The sequence below is a fragment of the Hibiscus syriacus genome, unplaced genomic scaffold (genome assembly GCF_006381635.1).
Source record: "Hibiscus syriacus cultivar Baekdansim isolate YM2019G1 unplaced genomic scaffold, ASM638163v2 tig00111334_pilon, whole genome shotgun sequence".
Lineage (NCBI taxonomy): Eukaryota > Viridiplantae > Streptophyta > Magnoliopsida > Malvales > Malvaceae > Hibiscus > Hibiscus syriacus.
In genome coordinates this window covers 1,082,115-1,104,003 of record NW_024063062.1, presented here as the reverse complement: position 1 = coordinate 1,104,003, position 21,889 = coordinate 1,082,115, and the positions used below count along the sequence as shown (strand labels likewise).

The 21,889-nt window shown below is 33.5% G+C and overlaps 1 long non-coding RNA gene across 2 annotated transcripts; it reads right to left on the bottom strand.

Moving 5' to 3' along the window:
- Positions 1 to 5,299: 5,299 nt before the first annotated feature.
- On the bottom strand, positions 5,300 to 14,910 carry LOC120158940. 2 transcript variants are annotated; one of them, XR_005519294.1, is made up of 6 exons: positions 14,730 to 14,910; positions 14,422 to 14,623; positions 14,038 to 14,308; positions 10,272 to 10,434; positions 6,589 to 6,711; positions 5,300 to 5,613 (listed from the first exon to the last, which is right to left on the bottom strand). It is a non-coding gene; the product is annotated as an uncharacterized LOC120158940 (long non-coding RNA). The 2 variants fall into 2 exon arrangements; XR_005519295.1 differs by lacking the exons at positions 5,300 to 5,613; positions 6,589 to 6,711 and adding an exon at positions 9,380 to 9,554.
- Positions 14,911 to 21,889: the final 6,979 nt, after the last annotated feature.

The following is a 21,889-nucleotide window of genomic DNA, read 5'->3' as shown; positions in this document are numbered from 1 at the left end:
AATTTAGCACTAGCATATCTTGTGGATTTGACTAATTTTTTGGTCATACCAACATCACACTTGAATCCCCATGGAGTTTTGTTTTCAAATGGTCTTATGACATTATACAAAAGTTTTAAACACTATGCAAAGAAGTTTCTTGACCGGCAATCCAAGCAGAAGCCACATGAGATGATGAATGTGTTGTCAAATGTTTTATGAACCAGTGATTATGGTGTTGAACCAGTGTTGCAATCATATGGTTTCCATTTATTGACCCAAGATGAATTTTGTCTTCTTCAACTTCAAGATTAAAAGTGAAATATAATGAAGACTTCTTTCCACAGAAGGAGAGATGAAAATTTTGACAACAAGAAACTAGTGGAGCCAACTAAGGTTGAACGACAAGTTGTTGCTAAGCATCTCGACATGATATGGTCCAAGTTGCCTTATTCGAAATCTGATTATATGTGGAGACATGAAAGGAATTGGAATAAATCTTCCTTGTGATATGTTTCAAAAGTCAAATTAAGACAGGCTCCACTCTCCTAATTAATCCCTGCTAAGTCAGGCATATCTACATCTACACTCTTCAAAGATGATAGATTCTCTTTTCAAAGATGACAGATTCTCCTTTCAAAGATGAAAACTTTATGGGATTTCTACACAAGTCCAAACAAATAAAGTTGGTTTTATCCAAGACAAGATGGGGCATCAAAGTCATAGCTCTGACTATAGCAAGAGTTCCACAAGTGAAACAATTCTTCTGATACTTTCATGAAGCAAAGAAGACATAAAGATACAAGTTGATCAGATGGTTCTTCAGAATGCAAGCTTTTCAAGAGTTTATACTATTGAGTTTTATTCTCAAGAGGTTTTATGACATTATATCTACATCTACATTTATCAAAGATGATAGATTCTTTGATTTGAAGAAGACAGATATATTGGGTTTCTACAATTGAAGAAATATTCAATTCACTCATCTGAAATCAAATAACTTAACATTCATGCATCATATTTTAGAGAAGGTTCATAATGAGAAGAACTCATCTGAAGAAGGAAGAAGAAGTTCATAATGAGAAGAACTTGTTCAACCTTTTGCTTGAATTCATCAAATTGATGGATCATCGTTTCTAGAGGAAGAGTTCACAATGAGAAGAACTCGTCATCTGAAGAAGGAAGAAGAAGTTCATAATGAGAAGAATTTGTTCAACCTTTTGTTTAAATTCATCACTTGATGGATCATTCTTTTCCAGAGAAGGTTCATAATGAGAAGAACTCATCTGAAGAAGGAAGAAGAAGTTCATAATGAGAAGAACTTGTTCAACCTTTTGCCTGAATCCATCATTTGGTGGATCATCTTTTCCAGAGAAAGTTCATAATGAGAAGAACTCATCTGAAGAAGGAAGAAGAAGTTCATAATGAGAAGAATTTGTTCAACCTTTTGCTTGAATTCATCATTTGATGGATCAACATTACCAGAGAAAGTTCATAATGAGAAGAACTCATCTGAAGAAGGAAGAAGAAGTTCATAATGAGAAGAACTTGTTCAACTTTTTGTTTAAATTCCATTTGATGGATCAACATTACCAGAGAAAGTTCATAATGAGAAGAACTCATCTGAAGAAGGAAGAAGAAGTTCATAATGAGAAGAACTTGTTCAACTTTTTGTTTAAATTCATTATTTGATGGATCAACATTATCAGAAGAAGTTCATAATGAGAAGAACTTGTTCAACTTTTTGTTTAAATTCATTATTTGATGGATCAACATTACCAGAGAAAGTTCATAATGAGAAGAACTCATCTGAAGAAGGAAGAAGAAGTTCATAATGAGAAGAACTTGTTCAACTTTTTGTTTAAATTCCATTTGATGGATCAACATTACCAGAGAAAGTTCATAATGAGAAGAACTCATCTGAAGAAGGAAGAAGAAGTTCATAATGAGAAGAACTTGTTCAACTTTTTGTTTAAATTCATTATTTGATGGATCAACATTATCAGAAGAAGTTCATAATGAGAAGAACTTGTTCAACTTTTTGTTTAAATTCATTATTTGATGGATCAACATTACCAGAGAAGGTTCATAATGAAAAGAACTCATCTGAAGAAGGAAGAAGAGGTTCATAATGAGAAGAACTTGTTCAACTTTTTGTTTAAATTCATCATTTGATGGATCAACATTGCCAGAGAAAGTTCATGAATGAAAAGAACTCATCTGAAGAAGGAAGAAGGAGTTCATAATGAGAAGAGCTTGTTCAACCTTTGTTTGATATTATCTGAAGAAGGAAGAGAAAGTTCATAATGAGAAGAACTCATCAAGAGCTTATTCAACTTTTTGAATGACTCTATCACAGAAAGGAGGTCATCATCATCCCCAGCGGAAAGTTCATAATGAGAAGAACTCATCAAGAGCTTATTCAACTTTTTGAATGACTCTATCACAGGAAATAGGTCAACATCATCCCCAGCGGAAAGTTCATAATGAGAAGAACTCTTCTGAAGAAAGAGAAGAATTTATTCAACATCTCCATATTAATCAAGTGAAGAAGAGATGAATGCAATCCACAAGAATGAAAATTATCTTGAAATTGGGGCATGTTACCCAATCAACATGTTATTTTGAAAAAATATGAGAAAACGATTTCCATAGTTTCTCATTCAATCTTTTCTAAAAATGAAATTGTTGAAAAGTAAAAAAACGATTTCCTTAGTTTTTTTACTTAGTAAACTATTTCCTTCATCTGTAAGTCCTTCAGTGCATGATGTTTCCAAAAAGCCTTCGAGAGCTTTTTGATGTTCTTAAAGCCTTCGGGTCATCTGTAAGTCCTTCAGTGCATGATGTTTCCAAAAAGCCTTCGAGAGCTTTTAGATGTTTTCAAAACCTTCGGGTCATCTGTAAGTCCTTCAGTGCATGATGTTTTCAAACATTTCCATCCTGCTCGAAAGAAGCCAAATGAAAAAATTATTGTCTTTTTCGTCTTTGCTCTATTCTTGTTAACACAAGGATGAGCAAAGAGGGGCAGCTGTAGACATCATTTTTTTCATTTAAATTTATTATTATTAAAATTATTATTATTATTATTAGTATTATTATTATTATTATAATTATAATTATTATTATTATTATTATTATTAATATTATATATTATTATTATTATATATTATTATTATTTAATAAATAATTACAACTGGACCGGCCCAGTTACAAGCCAACCAGAACCGGTCCAGCCAACCAGAAACCCTAAACAATATATAAGATTTCAGCTAGGGTTTTCAAACCCTAGCTCCCAGCCGCCGCTTCCAGAGGGCTCAAGCTGCCTCTCCAGCTTCCAGACGCTGCTGCCGACGCCTCCACTGCCAGATGGTCTAACCAGTCGCTGCCGACGCTGCTTTTGCCAAGCCACCTCGCCGCCGTAGATTCCAGAACACCAGATGGCAGCCCAAATCGAGCTCCATGGTGAGTCACCAGCATAGCTATGGTGACTCACCTAGACATCCCTCTCGGGACCGGTCCAAACAGAACCTCGTGGTGGCTATAAAAGCCACCATACCTGCGAAAGAAGAAAAACGGACAGCCACAGACGGCAGAGAACGACAGAAAAAAAAAACACAGAACAAAAAAAAAACGGAGAGAGGAAAATACAGAGACAGAACCAGAAAGAAAAAAAAAAGAAGAAAACAGAGAGAGATATAAAACTACCAACGATCTCAGTCAGCATCAACCACAGCAAGGAAAAAGAGAGAAGAGAGTCAAAAGCTTACCCTGTCCTCGGAGAACCCCAACCGTCACCGGATCTCACCAAAACTTCGAAAAGCCGAAGGTATTATTATAGATTTGCTCCGATTGGGAGCCGTTTAAACGAAAAAAACATCGGAACCGTCATTAGGACGGTCCGATCTACATTTAGGATTAAAAATATTTTTTCCGGCCACCGGAAACGGTGGCCGGCGGCGGTGGCTGGCGGCAGAACTCACGGCGGCAGACGGCCGCCGGACTCCCTCCGGTGAGGGAATCTAGAGAGAGGCCAGAGAGAATTCTGGCTCTCTCTCTCTCGGTTTAAGAAAGAAGAAAAAAAAAAGAAAATGAAATGGCTGGCCCGAAGGGCCAGCCGGTTTGGGACTTATATAGTCCTTCCCGAACGACGTCGTTTCGGGAAGGACTATGCGCGTAATTACAAAATAGTTAAATCCCTTCCGCAGCCCTTCATATTTGTAAACTTTACATTTTGGTCACTAAACTGAATTTATAAGAATTTTAATTCGGTCTTTGAATTTTAATTTTATTCATTTTAGTCTTTTTAATTAAAATAATATATTTAGGATAAATGACAGATTTAATCCCTTAATTTTAATAAATAAAGTTTTCATCCCTAGTTCATATTTTTAATTAATTTTATTATAAAATTTGAATTTTAAATAAATTCATTTTAGTCACTAAGTTATTAAAATTAGAAAATAAAATATTTAATCCCTATAATTTCAATTAATTAGGAATTAGATTTAATTTTATTTTATTCATAATTTAGTTATTTATTTTACATGTTTTCATTTTATTGCTTAAATATATTATTTTAGTGATATTTTATTTTATTATACTGTTAAATATTTTATATATACACATAATAAATAGTATTTTTTAAATATTTATTTTTAATATCGAAGAAAAGGACAGTCTTAATACAACTGGATGTCCTATTCTGATATTTTAAAATTAAAAAGTAAACAATATTATTTAAATTAATATTTATCAATATCAAAGAAAAGAGCTTTCTTAAGGCACCTAGAAGTTCTTTTCGGATATTTTTAAATAAATAAATTTTTTTATATATAATTTTGAAATAATAGAATTATAAATTAAATATATTTCTGAATTTTAAATTTTAATAATAGAGACAATTTATAATTAAAAAGTACCAATTTTGGGCGTTGTAGGGGTGCTAATCCTTCCCTAAACGTAACCGACCACGAATCCCTTTTTATTATTAAAAAGAACGAATTTTTGGTTATAAAACGCAGATCAGTTCATCTTTTAAATATGGTTTTCTTAAAAACTATTTTAAAAGAAAATTTTTAGGTATTCGACCTACCTGATTCAAAAGGTCGATGGCGACTCACAAATTATTTTCAAAATTATTTATTAACATCAATTTCCCCGCCAAATTATAATATTTCGTGCCCGGACGAAAACCGGTTACGACATGTCCTTTTTAAAAAAAAAGGAAGATCTGCCCACTAGTCGATAGTGGCTCTTGTTAGTACAAAAAAAAAAAAAAAAAAACCTGCAGCCAAGGAGAGTAAAGCAGCAACGTCTGGTGGAGGGGAATCAAGCCGAACCACCTGAAAGTGCAGACCAGTAATGACTCGAACCAAATAAAGTTGGCACGACCATCCTGGTAGAGACTTGATCCATTGATGTTCTGACACAATCGACTCCGGAATTACATTCAAGCATGGTATATAAGCGTCATAGCATCTTGCCCAGTTAAGGATATGGTGAAGTGTCGACTCAGCCGAGAATACCACTGTTACAGACATATTCATTCCTCCATAGCAAAGAACATGTTCTGCGTATTGGGCAGCACTGTTTGGAGTCATAGATTCAGACTTCTGGGGCATCTCCACAATGATCCTTTGAAGGGACGTACAATAGTGGAATATCGATATGATTGATTTATACTTGGGAGAAAAGCATTTATTGTTATATCGTATTTACATTTCCTTATTTTCAAGGCTTAGAGCATCTGTTTAAGCTTGAAAAATCTATTTGAAATTAATTTTTTGGATAATAATATTATATTAAAGGGTAAAGTATACAAATGATCCCTTGACTATAGAGTGATGCTTTGTTGAGTTCTCCTACTCTTAAAAGTTACATAATGGTCCCTTGACTACAGGACGTTACTTTGTTGAGTCCCTCGACTATTAAAAGTTTTAAAATGGTCACTTAATTATTCATATGTTCCATACTCATCCTTTTTCGTTAAAAATGATTATGGTATGAGCTAGACGTTAACATATTAACTGTAATATGATAATCGTTTGAGATTTTGATATCAGATATTATTATATCACAGTTAACATGTTAACGTCCAACTTAGATATTGTCAATTTTTTAACAAAAACTGATTAGTTTTGAACATATGAATAATCGAGTGATCATTTTGTAACTTTTAATGGTCGAAAAACTCAACAAAACAATGTTCTATAATCAATGAATCATTTCATAACTTTTAATAATAGGAGAACTCAACAAAACCACTCTATAACTAGGGATCCCTTTATATACTTTACCTCATATTTAAAAAACAGGTTTGGATAAAAGTTAGTTTAAAATATGAGTCAAACCGAGACTCCAACATTTAAGGTCTAAATCAAATTCGACTTGCTTTCTAAACTCTTAATCTATTCTATTACTTTTTACGAATTATAAATTTATATAATATAAAATAGTTTTATAATAATCTAGAATATTCTATATAAAGATTAAAATATATATTAAAAATAATTTTATAATAATATGTAATATTATATATAAAGGTATGAAAGAGAAAAAATATAAAAGTTTGTTTGTTTATAATAATATGTAATATTCTAGAGTTGTTACCTTTACTCTCTCGGCCGACTGGCTGTAACTAAGGTTTTTGCCTTTTTAAGTTTTGAACTCCTTAGAGAACCACAAGATGCAATAAATTTTGAAATCAAAACCAATCCATTAAGCATGGGTGACCTGGAGCAAACAATGAAAGAATTAAACTTACAGGAAGATTAAGAAGAAGCAATAGTTATTGAGCAACAAGGAACAGAAAAAGGGTTGTCACTACAATACTGTTTCGTCGGATTCTACCTAACGTCTAGCATGATAAACTATCAAGCAATGCGCTCTATGATGGTAAACGTTTGACATCCAATCAGAAGCATCTTAATCACGGAACTTGGAGAAGGTCGTTTCTTATTCAGACTGTATAATGAAGTTGATGCGGACAGAATAGAAAACAAAGGGCCATGGTATTTCAATTCCCACATCTTAGTTTTTTACAGGCTTCAAGAACAAGATGATCCTATGACAGTACCTCTCCACTCTGTAGACTTTTGGATCCAAATAAACGAGTTACCGGTGAGATATATTTCAGAACAAATAGACAAGCAAATCGGAAATTTTATAGGCAAGTTTCTAGCATACGATGCGACAGCAGTGACGCTGGGATACCGAGGAAGCATAAGAGCCCGTATTCGCCTTGATGTACGACTTCCGTTAAAAATAAGGAAAAAATTGGTGTTAGCTAATTGTTGAGTCAATCGATTGGATGAATTACCTAGAGGGGATGAATTGACAATTAAAATTTTGGTGGAAGCTTTAACATAAAATAAAAATATTTGCACAACAATTTAAAGTGATTCGACTTTCTCAACCAAAGTCTACGTCCACTACCTTAGCTATCCACACTAAGGATTTTCTACAATTTCACTAATTTGTCTTTCTTTTGAGGACAAAGAATAACCTTACAACTCCCTCAAGAATTATACCCCAAATTCTTGAAACACTCTCTTCTCAAAGAGAAAATTACAAATTTGCAAACTTAGAAGAAAAACCTCTCAAGTTAAGATGTTTGCACAATTCTAGAACAAAGAATAAACACTCAAAAATAAATACAATTGAGCACAAATGGTGTTCTTGAAAGCCAAATGAATATTGAATGGATGTTGGCTTGAAATGCTCAAACTTGATGTTTAAGGTTTTCTCTCTTGTTTGTTTTCTCAATTCTTGATCACCAATGGCTTCAAGGTTTGTTTAAATACTCTTTGGATGAGTTCTGAACGTTGGAAATCATAGTGGTGTCAATATGGGTATCAGTACTACCTGTATAAAATTCAAATATTTCAACCGTTGCAAACCAACGGTATCGATATTGTCCAAGGAGTATTGACACTACTATGTGCAGTAGTATCTATATCATCCAGTGAGTATCGATACTACTATGTAAAGTAGTATCGATACCGAACATGGTATCAGGACCCATTTTGCATTTTGTTAAAATTTGGAGTAAAAAACAAAGAGGTAGTATCGATATCATTGACTATGGTACGATACTACTATATATAATGGTATCGATACCGTGTAGGGTATTGGTACCTCTTTTGCATTCGATGTTTAGGGGTATCGATACTGTTAAGGCAGTATCGGTACTACCTTATTGAAATCTCAATTTTGACTCAATTATGGTTCGACATACTTTGTAAAATTTGTTTCAAAAACATTTTGTGTAAATATCAATTTTTCATTAAGGAGTAAAAATTGACATTTAAAACTTGGAGTAATATTTGTAATATTCGAATAATTTAATCGAATATAATATTTAAATCGAATATAAAATCTTAAAATTAATTAACACTTTATTTTTTATATCGAAATATCAAAATGTTTTCAAGAATCTCTCCCTTTTTTATATAACAAAACCTTTTAGAAATTTTAAGATTTTCTTTTTGAAAAATCACTTTGAACAATTTACTCCCCCTTACTATAAGATTTCTCCCCCTTTTTATTAAATCAAAAAGACTCTAAGAATTATAAACAATATTTCTCCCCCAATTGATATATGTATTTATATATAGTTGCTAAGATTGAACAAGATGATATTCTCCCATATTCATCTGGTCCAAGAACACAAAATAGAATATGGATTGCTTTTGAATTGAGTTGGCATTATCTCGTCTCTTCTTCACTCCACAAATCCATATCTTTGGATGGTGCAGAGTAACCTTTCATCATGATGTTTCATGCTCCCATGTCACTTGCTTGAATAAAAAACTTCATTTTATTCTTCCAATAGACATAGTTAGCTCCATTTAAGAAATGATGCTTTTTGACAGGCTGAGAATCAAGAACGAAGTTGAAATTTGATGTAGAGGTCATAGATGCCTTATATAACGATTTAACTTTTCCCGGATCTTCTCAAGTGGTAGTAAAATATTTAAATGAGTGTAGATCTGATATCAATTGTAGAGTCAATCGATCGGATGAATTAGCCAAGAGATGGGTGAAATGACAATTAAAATTTTGGTGGAAGCTTTGACATAAAATAAAAATATTTGCACATCGATTTAGAGTGATTCGACTTTCTCAACCAAAGTTTATGTTCACTACCTTAGCTATCCACACTAAGAATTTTGCACAAATTCACTAATTTGTCTTTATTTTAAGGACAAAGAGTAACCTTACAACAACCTCAAGAATTATACCCAAAATTCTTGAGACACTTTCTTCTCAAAGAGAAAATTAAAAACTTGAAAACTTAGAAGAAAAACCTCACAAGTTAAGATGTTTGCACAAAGACTCAACAAAAAATACAATTTAGCATAAATTATGTTCTTGAAAGCAAAATGAATATTGAATGGATGTTAGCTTGAAGTACTCAAACTTGATGTTTAAGGCTTTGTCTCTTGTTTGTTTTCTCAATTCTTGGTCAGCAATGACTTCAAGACTTGTTTAAATACTCCTTGGATAAGTTCTGAACGTTGGGAATCATAGTGGTGTCAATAGAGCCATTGTACTGTGAAATCCACTTGAAAAATCTGCTGGGAGCATATGGGTATCGGTACTCTTTCATACGGGTATCGATACTCCTTCGTAGGGGTATCGATACTACTTGTATAATATTCAAATATTTCGACCGTTGCAAACCAACGGTATTGATACTGTCCAAGGAGTATCGACACTACTATGTGCAATAGTATCTATACCGTCCAGTGAGTATTGATACTACTATGTAAAGTAGTATCGATACCTAACATGGTATCAGTACCCATTTTGCATTCTGTTAAAATTTGGAGTAAAAAACAAAGGGGTAGTATCGATACCATTGACTATGGTATCGGTACTACTATATATAATGGTATCGATACCGTGTACGGTATCGGTACCTCTTTTGCATTCGATGTTTGGGGGTATCTATACTGTTAAAGCAGTATCAGTACTACCCTGTTGAAATCTCAATTTTGACTCAATTATGGTTCGAAATACTTTGTAAAATTGTTTCAAAAATATTTTAAGTGTAAATCTCAAATTTTCATTTAGTAAAGAGTAAAAATTGATATTTAAAACTTAGTGTAATATTGTAATATTTATAATATTTGAATAATTTAATTGAATATAATATTTAAATCGAATATAAAATCTTAAAATTAATTAACACTTTATTTGTTATATCGAAATATCAAAATGTCTTCAACACTAATGGACAGCTTACATACGCAACATTCCAGTATGAAAAACTAAAGTTGTTTTGTTACCTCTGTGGGAAACTAGGCCATGGTGAAGATTTCTGCCCACTACGACTAACACACAAGGATCTACTACCTACATGGGACGCTTCGCTTAAAGTACCCCACCGTCAAAGGTCAGTCCATGCCAGCCCTTAGCTAAGGGATGAAGATACAAACTCATCAACAAACCCTGCAGGAAAAATGAAAATTAATGAGATAAAACCGACCCTGTACTAGAATCCACCAGGGGTAGGAAAACAAACTGTATAAACCCAATACTGAAATAGATGTACACAAGAAACGACATAAAGACAGGAACGAATTTAGCCTCTGATGTAATAATGATTGGCACAGAAGAAGAATCCCGTATGGAAAAAGGAGAAAGCATAAAGAGAAAAAGAAACACCCATTCAGAAGCTTCGAATACAAAACAACATGATTCCTCGAATGACAAAGAAAAGATATCAGCAGGCCTGAGGAACCAGGATAGCCGGACGCAATGAAACTTCTAAGTTGGAACGTTCGGGGTTTAGGGAATCCTCAGATGGTAGACCGTCTCCGACACATGGTGAGATACATTAACCCATTTGTAATTTTCTTGGACAGAAAAATTTCAGAACACTAAAATGATACGAGTTAGAAGAAGATTGGGTTTAGTAATGGAATTGAAGTAGAATCACAAGGAAACATCGGAGGTTTATGCATCGCATGGAAGGAGGAAGTAAAAATATCATTACGGTCCTACTCAAGCTCTCACATTGATGTAACAATCCAGGATGATGAAGCAGACTCTAGCTGGAGATTTACAGGTTATTATGTAGGACCTGAAGAACATAGAAAAGGGATTATTGGAATTTAATGCGACAACTGAGAGATAACCTGAATGAACCATGGCTGATAATGGGAGATTTTAATGAAATACTATACTCCCACAAAAAACAAGGGGGATTAGAGTGCAACTAACGAAAAATGCTAGAATTCAGATAAGTACTTGAAGAATGTGGTATGACAGATATCGGATTCAACGGAAGTTGGTATACATGGGAGAGGGAAAGGCGTACAGATAATAACATTCGAAAACAACTAGATAAAGGCATGGCGAACATGGCTTGGATGAACCTATTCAAAGAAAATAATTTGTCTCACCTAACACACTGATTCTCAGACAACTGCCCACTGCTACTGATTCTATCGCATGTACACTCACAGAAGTGACGATGACACTTCAGATTCGAAGCATCTTGACTATTAGAAGACTCATGCATGAAACAAGTTGAATATATCTGGACTTCACAAACAGGTACCGTGCTAGAAAAACTCGAGCGCATACGACCAAACCTTGACAAGTGGTTTCAAGAGGAAAGGAGGAAAAGGGATTAACAGAACGTGTACTCAAAAAAACTAGATGAGATGTTAGAACTGGAACCAACGGAGGAGAATCTAGGCGAAATAATGGAAACTACATCTGAACATGGAAATCGATAAGACTAAATTCTATTGGGAATAAAGGGTCAGGGCCAATTGGCTGAAAAGAGGAGATAACAATACATACTTTTCCACTGCTATGCAACCCAACGAAAGAAACATAACATAATTAAACACTTAGAGAATGAAATGGAAGAACAACACGAAGAAGAATTAACTATTCACGATTTAGCAGCAATGTATTTTTCAGACCTATTCACTACACAATTTGAAGAGACGGATGAAGCATTACTGGATGGAGTACAACCCTGCATAACCAAGGAAATCAATGCTAAATTACGCAAACCACTCACAATTGAAGAAGTCACAAGTGTAATGAAAAAAATGAGCCCTCTCAAAGCATCAAGAGAAGATGGTCTTGGGGCAATATTCTACCAGACATTCTGGCACATTGTGGGTAAAGAAGTTACGAAGTAATGCATAGGACTACTGAATGGAACGTAAGAAATGGAGTCAGTAAACAAAACAAACATAGTGCTGATCCCAAAAATCAAATCCCCAATAAACTTAACACATTTAGACTGATAAGCATGTGTAATGTGTTATACGAAATAACAGCAAAAGTGTTGGCTCAAAGAATTCAAGAACACATACATCTGTATATCAATGAAGCTCAAAGTGCTTTTGTCCCAGGTAGATTGATCACAAATAATATCATTACGGCGTACAAACTCCTACACTCTTTTATCAGAAAGCGACAAGGAAAAAAAGGATACTTTGCTCTAAAACTAGACATAAGCAAGGCGTATGATAGAGTGGAGTGGCCATACCTATGGAAAATGATGGAAAATCTAGGATTTGAAAGCAACTGAATAAGGATAATAACACGGTGTGTTTCAACAGTATCTTATTCAGTTATTATAAGCGACAATGCCGGAAAAGATTTCAAACCTCATAGAGACCTTAGACAGGGAGATCCACTAAGTCCGTACTTGTTCCTAATATGCAACAAAGGGATCTCACCCTACTATGACGAGCGGAGGAACTGAACTTCCTAAAAGGAGTAAAACTTAACAGGTATTTCCCAACCATAACGCACTTACTTTTTGCGGATGATTGTCTAGTATTTGGAGAAGCCACGACAAGAGTAGCAAGCGATTAAAGGAGATCTTAAGAACATATGGGAGTAGTTCTGAGAAGAGAATTAATTTTGACAAGTCAGGCTTGTTCTTTAGTTCAAATGTTATTGACTCATATCGGGGCAATATTTGACGAATCCTATAAGTAAACAATGAGACAAACCAGGAGAAATATCTAGGTTTACCTTCTATAATTGGTAGGAAAAAGAGACATGCTTTCATTACAATGAAAGAACATATGTGGGCATGAATTAACTCTTGGAGTACGAGAACATTATCCAAAAGGAGGAAAAGAGGTTTTCATAAAATTAGTATTGCATGAAATATCTCTATTTGCTATGAACTATTTTTTACTACCAAAATCAATCTGTGAAGATCTAGAAAAATTGATCGATTATGGTGGCAAAAATCAGCGGGGGAAAAAAGGCATTCACTGGGCATCATGGGAAAAACTAAGCAAACTGAAAGGAGGAATGGGATTTTGGGACCTAACAAAATTCAACATCGCACTACTAGCAAAGCAAGGTTGGAGAATCCTCATGAATCCAACCTCATTAGTAAGTAGAGTTCTAAGAGCAAAATACTTCCGTACCTCGACTTCCTAGGATCAAATCTTGGGAAACATCCATCCTATATATGGCGCAGCATATGGAGTGCAAGGGGTCTACTGGAAAAAGGGACTAAGATGGGCAGTGGGTAACGGACTGAATATATCAATCTAGAGTGACTACTGGCTACCAGGAGACAAACCAAAACTCATTGGTTCACAAAGAAGAAATGAAATCGAAAGAGTAGTTGATCTAATAAATAACGAGACCAATAAATGAAGAATAGATATCATAAATGAGGTATTCATAAATGACGAAACTGAATTGATTAAAACCATCCCAATCTAGAGATTTGAACAAAGTAACATACAAGTCTGGTGTGGAGAACATTCAGGAGAATACTCAGTACGAAGCGACTATAAATTACTCATGCAAAACGACAACAATCAGGAACCATTCACAGAAATGTACAAGAAGATGTAGTCCACAAAATGCCAAAGAAAGATAAAAATTCAAGTATGGAAGTTATGTAACGACTATGCCCCAACAAAATAGATGTTAGTACAAAAGCATGTTACGAATGAACCATATTGCAATTTGTGTCAAAGACAAGTTGAGACAGGACTACACATAATCAAGGATTGTACGTTGGCATTGGCAGTCTAGCAAAAACTAGCTTACCAATGGTCATCGCAGAGCTTGAACTGGAACTTCAAAAAATGACTTGGTTGGTTGTTGGCCAATCTCCCACCTAAAAAAACACAGTGAAGTACTAGTTACCATATGGGCCCTATGTTATGCACGAAACAAAGAATGAATGAAGGAAGAACTTCCGAGCAGAAGAAACGTCATGTTTATTAAACGTCATTGCCAACAATTCAACATAGCAAACAACAGAATCCACGACTCTGTGCGCGTAAGCGACGTTAGATGGAACCCACCACCAGAAGACCTAGTCAAAATTAATTTTGATTCAAGATTCATTCAAGCAAAACTGGAAGCCTGGACATGCGTGATTATAAGAAATAAGGACGGGCTTGAATTAGGGGCATGTAGGAAACATACCTTGAGAGTACCATCCGCATTTGCAACAGAGTCCATCGCAGCAGGACATGCACTCCAACTAGCCCTCAATTTAGGCTTCAGACGAGTAATTCTGGAAGGGGACTCAAGATCTGTGATGAAGAAGCTAGCCACACCCAAATTGGATTATTCTGAAATAAGTGCGTTCATTTGGGAAGCCCAACAGCTAGCAAAGGATTTCAACCTGTGTGAATTCAGATTTGTGCAAAGAGAAGGAAACAAGGTAGCCCATCTATTAGCCACAGACAAAACAGTGGGAGATAGAGATGCATACTGGGTAGAGGAGGCACCGGAAAAGGTAGCAAGGCAAGTAGTGAAGGACAGAGGCTGGACTGACCCACCGTAGACCCGATTGAAGGAAAAACAAAGCAACAGGTTTCGACAAACCAAGCAAAACTCCAAGCACCTGCGCGTTCAAAGAAGAAAGAAGAAGAAAGCAATGAGACGAATGGCCGGAAATGTTTTAGTGTAGTAAAGTAATAACGATTAATAAAGTTACGAGTTATATTTTTAATGCAATTTAATTATTCATAGAAGCTGGTGCAAACAGTGTTAGAAAAGTATTTCATAATATTTTAATAAATCTGGCCATTTACTTTAAAAAAAATCCAACATGATAATTTAGGAAATTTCCATGAACGAATGGCATTGCACACGAATATTCTATGTTCTTTTTTAATGTCACAATTCAACTAATTCTGTCTTTTTTTAGGTATGAAAAAAAATATTTTAAAAGGAAGACAAAAACAGAGGATTTAAAAAATGATTTAAAAAATCTTCAAGGGGGATTTTGGAAAAAGACCAAAGATTATAGAATATCATCCTAGTGATAATGAAGAAATTCCAAGGGCTTATTTGTTGAAAGGTCCTTGCCAACCAAAATAACACAAGTTTTCTAAGAATAAGTATAATTATAAGTTACGAAGTTTTAATACTAAGTGGTTCGAAGAGCATAAAATTTGGTTAGAATATAGTGTATCCAAAGATGCAGCATTTTGTTTACATTGTTACCTTATGAGACCTAAATCTAAAAGAGAGCAAGAAAGAGATGATAAATTTGTTGTTGATGGATTTAAAAATTGGAAAGATAGAAGCAAATTGTAACTTCATGTTAGAGGTCCTAATAGTGCTCATAATGTAGCTTGCAGAAAATGTGAAGCTCTAATTAGAAGCAACATGTTGAAGTTGTCAGTATGAAGCAAACTAATCAAGCCAAACAAGAACATCAAACTTATATTATAACTACAATTGATAGTGTTTGATTTTTTTACGACAAGGTTTGACTTTTCGTGGACATGGCGAGTCTTATGATTCTTGTAATCAAAGTAACTTTTTAGAGCTTTTACAATTTCTTACTATTCATAGTGAAATTGTTACAAAGTTTTCAAAAATACTCGTGGCAATATTAAATTAGTAGCACCGACTATACAAAAAAATATTTTTAGTGCAGCTGTTAATGAGACTACTTGTATAATTATTGATGATATTGGAAATGATTTTTTTACTATTTTAGTTGATGAGTCTCGTGACATATATGTTAAAGAGAAAATAGATATCATTCTACACTATGTAGATAAGAAATGAATAGTTGTTAAACGATTCTTATGTCTTGTTATGTTTTTAGTATTGTTCCTGCTTCACTTATGAATATTTTCGAAAATGTGTTTACAATTCATGAATTATGTTTTTCAAAAATAAGAGGATAATGTTATGACATGGCAAGTAATATGCAAGAAGAATTTAATGGGCTTAAAAGTTTGATTCTAAGAGATAATGAGTGTGCTTTTTATGTTCATTGCTTTGCACATAAGCTTCAATTAGCACTTGTTGCTTTTGCTAAAACACAGGTTGCCTTTGTCTTTAATTTGGTTGGTAATGTGGTTAATGTGGCTAGTGCTTCATGTAAAAGAAAAGAAATCCTTCAATCTAGTCAAATGATTAAGGTAAGAAAAACATTACAAAGTGGTGAAATCTTCAGTGGTTTGGATTAAAACAAGAAATTGTTATAAACAGAGCTAGAAACACTCGTTGGGGTTCACAATATAAAACAGTTGTTAACTTGATTACTTTATTTTCTTTTGTGATGGATGTTAGTGACGAATCCAGAAATATTTTTCAGGGTGAGCACTTATATATTAATAACATAATTTTTTAAAGATAAAAATACTAATAATATTTTAAGTGTAATAAAAATTCTACAAAAAAGTACAACAAAAAAAATAAAATTTTCAATCGTTTTCTTCTCGACCTCATTTTCTGATATCGTTGTATGACCTTTTCATTGTCTACATTATCAAATATATCTTTCTCAATAAAAGTAACTAAGCAATCATTCAACAATTCATCTCCCATATGATTATGTAGTCGAGTCTCTATAAAGTTCATCGCAGAGAATGATCTTTTCATTGTTGTAGTCGCAATTGGTAAAACCAAAGCTAGCTTCAAAATTAAATACACAAGTAGGTACACAACATGCTTTTTTGTCTTAACCATCTTTACTGATAAATCAGAAAGTCCTTTTTGATCATAAAATCTTCATCTGAATGAACATAAAAAATAATTCTCAGGCTAACAATCGAGCAACATAAGATCTCCTACATAAAATTCATAAGGATAAAATTAGGCAAGACAAACCAACACAAAGAAGCAACTATATAATTGTCTCAAAAAAATAATTATTAAGTTCTTATCAATTACCTGATAAAATAATTCAACATGAGAATGATGCAAATTTAAAACTTCACGAACTTTTCTCCTTAACCTCCATAGAAAAACAAATACATCTCTGTCTCTGGAACCTTAATGTTATTTTTTACATAAAACAAAGAAACTTATTCAAGTAAAGAATTATCATCCCACATCTCTCATCATTGGTAATCATTACTTGGATACACTAACTAATTGCATAGCATTCACAATGTCTTGATCCCTTCGCTGCAATGCTTTGGATAATTCATTAGTAGCTCCCAATATATTTTTCATCAACTGAAAATTAAACACAAACTCGAAAGACTGTAAAGAGCTCAACAATATACAATCTTCAACTCTTTGTTCTAAGTGTGTTTCATCTTCCTCGATAATTTCAAGCACATCCATCACAGAAGAAAACATGGCAATCAAGTTAACAAAATATTTATAATGTGAACTTCAACAAGTGTCTCCAGCTCTTTTTATAACAATTTCTTGATTTAATCCATGACTACTAAAGATTTCACCACTTTGTAATGCTTCTCTTATCATCATTTGGCTAGATTGAAAAGTTTATTTTCTCTTACAAGAAGGACCAAGCACATTAACCACACTACCAACCAAATTAAAAGAAATATAACCTCAACTTGTTTTTTAGTAACAACAAGTGCTAGTTGAAGCTGATGTGCAATGTAATGAACACAAAAAACACACTCATTATCTCTTATAATCAAACTTTTAACCCTATTCATTTCTCCTTGCATATTACTTACCCTGTCATAACCATGTCCACTTATTCTTGAAAAACATAATTAATGAGTTGCAAACACATTTTTAAGAGCATTCATAACTGAAGCAACAACAATACTAGAAATATTAAACAAGGTGCAAAAATCGTTGAACAATTCTTTCTTTCTTATTTGCATAGCGTAGAATGATAATCATTTTCTCTTTAATAGATATGTCACGAGACTCTTCAACTAAAATAACAACAAAATCACTTCCAATATCATCAATAATTGCACAAGTAGTCTCACTAGCAACTGCATTAACAATATCTTTTTGTATAGTCGGTGCTACTAGTTTAAGATTTCCACGAGTATTTTTGAAAACTTTGTTAACAACTTCATTATGAGTAGCAAGAAATTGTAAACACTCTACAAAGTTACCTTGATTAAAAGAATCATAAGACTCATCATGTCCACAAAAAGCCAATCATTGTTGCAAAAGAAATCGAACACAATCAACAATAGTTATAAGATAAGTTTTATATTATTATTTGGCTTGATTAGTTTGCTTCGTAATGACAACATCAACATGTTTCTTCTGATTTATTAGAGCTTCACATTTTCTCTAAGGTACATAATGAGCACTATTAGAACCTCTAACATGAAGTGGCAATCTGCTCTTATCTTTCCAATTTTTAAATCCATCAACTACAAATATACCACCTTCCCCTTGCCCTCCTTTAGACAAAATGCTACATCTTTGGATACACTATATCCTAACCAACTTTTATTCTCTTCGAACCACTTAGGATTGACACTTCATAACTTATCATTATACTTATTCTTAGAAAACTTGTGTTCTTTTGGTTGATAAGGACCTTTCAACAAATAAGCTCTTCAAATTTCTTCATGATCATTATGATGATATTCTATAATCTTTGGTCTTCTTTCCGGAATCCCCATGAAGAATTTTCAAATCAACTTCTAATTTTTTTTTCCGAATATGAATCCTTTGTTGTTGTCTTCCTTTTAAAATATTTTTTCCACACCTAAATAAAAAAATAAATTGAATTGATTGAATTGTGACAATAAAAAAAACATAGAATAAAACAAGCAACTAACTAAATTGGCAAGTTCCTAGTTGCAAAATAAACAAATAAAAAGACATGAAAAAACAACAAAGCAATAAAGTTACTTGGAGAAATACCAAAAAAAAACCCATGGAGAAAAACAAATCAATAAAGTCACATAAAAATCAATAATACAGTAAAGATGGATTCGGAAATGTGACAACCGTTTTAAGTTCTGACTTAATTTCATTTTTTGCACATTTTAAGTTTTCATCCATTTTTTTCTCTCCTAAAAGATCTGAAAGAATGAAAGTTTTTGCTGTGACCGTGTAGATCTAAATTAAAAAATCGTTAGTGTTACCAATCTCAAGCTCGGAGATCCGTCGTCTGATGGATATGGGATTGGGGTATCCTTGCCCACTCGTTATAGCGGAGTTTCTCAACGTATAGATTCACAAACGGAGTCTCATTCGCCAAAAAAATCTCAAAAATGCTTTCGTCTTTTCGTTCAAATATGCTTTATGTTTGTCAGAACCATCTTTTGAGTGAGCTCAAAATTGGGCTTCGACTTGAAATAATGGGTTAGAGTCGTCACCAATCATTTATTTTAAAAAAACAAATAGGTTGATTGGATACCTCGATTTCTTACCTGATCTGCATCTTACCAAAGACATGTCAGATTCGGGAGTCAATTACAGTTAAGGAAGGGTTAGCACCCTTAAACTGTCCTTTCAGTACTAATTAATTTCCAATTTTCTTAATTAGGAAAATTGCAAGTTAAATTAAAAGGTAAAATTTTGATCCAAATTACTTACCCTTAATTGGATTTTAAGAAAAACATACCCTTAAGAAGTTAAGAAACATGTTAGAAGAAAAACAAATGCTGAATCGAATTAAGTAACCATATGTATGCTGAGGAATTGAAGGAAATAAAAAAAGTACTCATATTAAAACACACAACAACTGAAAAGAAATCTATTTAGAAAGAATAATAAAAACATAAACCCTAAAAAAGTTAATAAAAAGCTAATCTTCGAAAGGAAAAACAACTAACATGTGGTAAAGTAAAATACAAATAAAATAAATAAAACAAAACAAAATAAAATAAAATAAAATAAAAAGGAAATTAGATCAAATAAAGCCAAAAAGATAAAAAAAACAGAAAATAAATTAAAAAAACTAAACTACATTATAAAAAAAATAAAAAAAAATAAAAAAAATAAATTAAAAAATTAGGCAAATAAAAATAATAGTAAGACAGGAAGAAAAAGGAAGAAAATAATATATATATATATATATATATATATATATATATACAATGATACAAACAGGAACAAAAGGATAAAAAAGTATAATAAAAATATATATATTAATATATCAGATTAAATAAAATAAATAAAAGAAGAAGAAAAAGAATTAATTGCAACGAAAAAAATATATATCTATGATTAAATTGAAATAAAAACAAAATAAATGGTGAAATTTTGAAAGAAAATCGAAACCAAAATTGGGATTTAGGGATAAAATGAGAGTTTTAAAAACATGGGGACCAAAATTGGATTTCCCCCTTTAAATTGAAAACACGCGGGTCTTGGGGACGGATCGGATCGACACGCGGGTCGTTTAGTGGGTTAGCGAGTCACCATAAAAGCCAAAGTTAGAAACTCATTTTCAATTCCCCTCCCCATTTCAATTCGATCAAACCCCAGCCCCCAGCTTTTCTCTCGCTTGTTCTTAGGGTGTTCTTCATTTGAAGAATAGCTACCGCGAAAATCCAAAAATTGGTGGCCACCGCCTCGTCGACCATCGTAGATTGGCGCCGGACGCCGTTCATCGGTGGTCGTCCACTAAAAAATTTGTTTTTTCGATAGCTCTCCTTTCATACCCTTCAAAAATAAAAACCATTTTTTTAAAACTAGCCTCAGGGAGGGATAGATCTGAGGTTTTGAAACCTCAAACCCTCCCCTATATTCATCATGCAAAGGGCCAAAAAACCAAATCGAGGTAAAAAGATACTTTTTTTTAATTTCTTTTTCACTTTCAAACGTTTACAATATTTCTTGCTCCGATTGCTTTGTGTTTCTCGCGTAATCTCTTGGGCAATTTATAAGTGTATTTCCTCTCAGTAATCTTGTGCCCACTACTGTGTGTTTTTACATTTATTTATAGCTTAATAAAAACCTATTTTTAGGTTTGGTTTTAGTGTTTGATCTTGACTAAAATGCTTGTTTGTTGGTTGTCCTTGTTCCACACGTCGCCGATTTATTGTTGCGTCGCGGAAACTGGCATTGGTTGTGGCTGGTGTAAGGGTTCTTCAAAAGGGGACGATATGTCACTGATGAGAAAGAGAGGGTTAGGGTTTCAAAACCCTAACCTATTTAAATCCAGGCCGATTCGGGTTGCCCCAAGTGGGTTTGGGTTTCTGCTGGGTAGTGGGTCACCCACTTTTTGGGCCACAGTTGACTTTATCTTGTAAATGGCTTTGGGCATGGTTCTGTTATTGGACCTGTAACATGTAAACAAACAAAATAAATAATGTATATATATATATGTTCAATATAATATATAAATATTATATATATGGTGATATAAATATGTAACACATGTGATACATAATATCACATAAATTGGGACGAAATGACGTGACTACAGTTGCCCCTCTTTGCTCATTATCGTGTAATGAAAATAGGGCAAAGATTTAAAAGAAAAAAAAAATTCCACATAGAATGTCCTTTGTCGTAGAGTTAAAATCCGATGTCCTGATGGATTTGTCATGACCCATTGGATCATGAAATGACTCCCTCGTCGTAGGGTTGAGTTGAACTAGAAATTCTGCGCGTGATATCATTTGCTGTGAAGTTGAAACCAGGCTCAAGCATTGGAAAGTAGCTCTGGGATCGTCTTCTATCCCAAGACACTTCATCGCGAAGATGGAACTTGACCTGAAGACTTCGGATGTTGCTG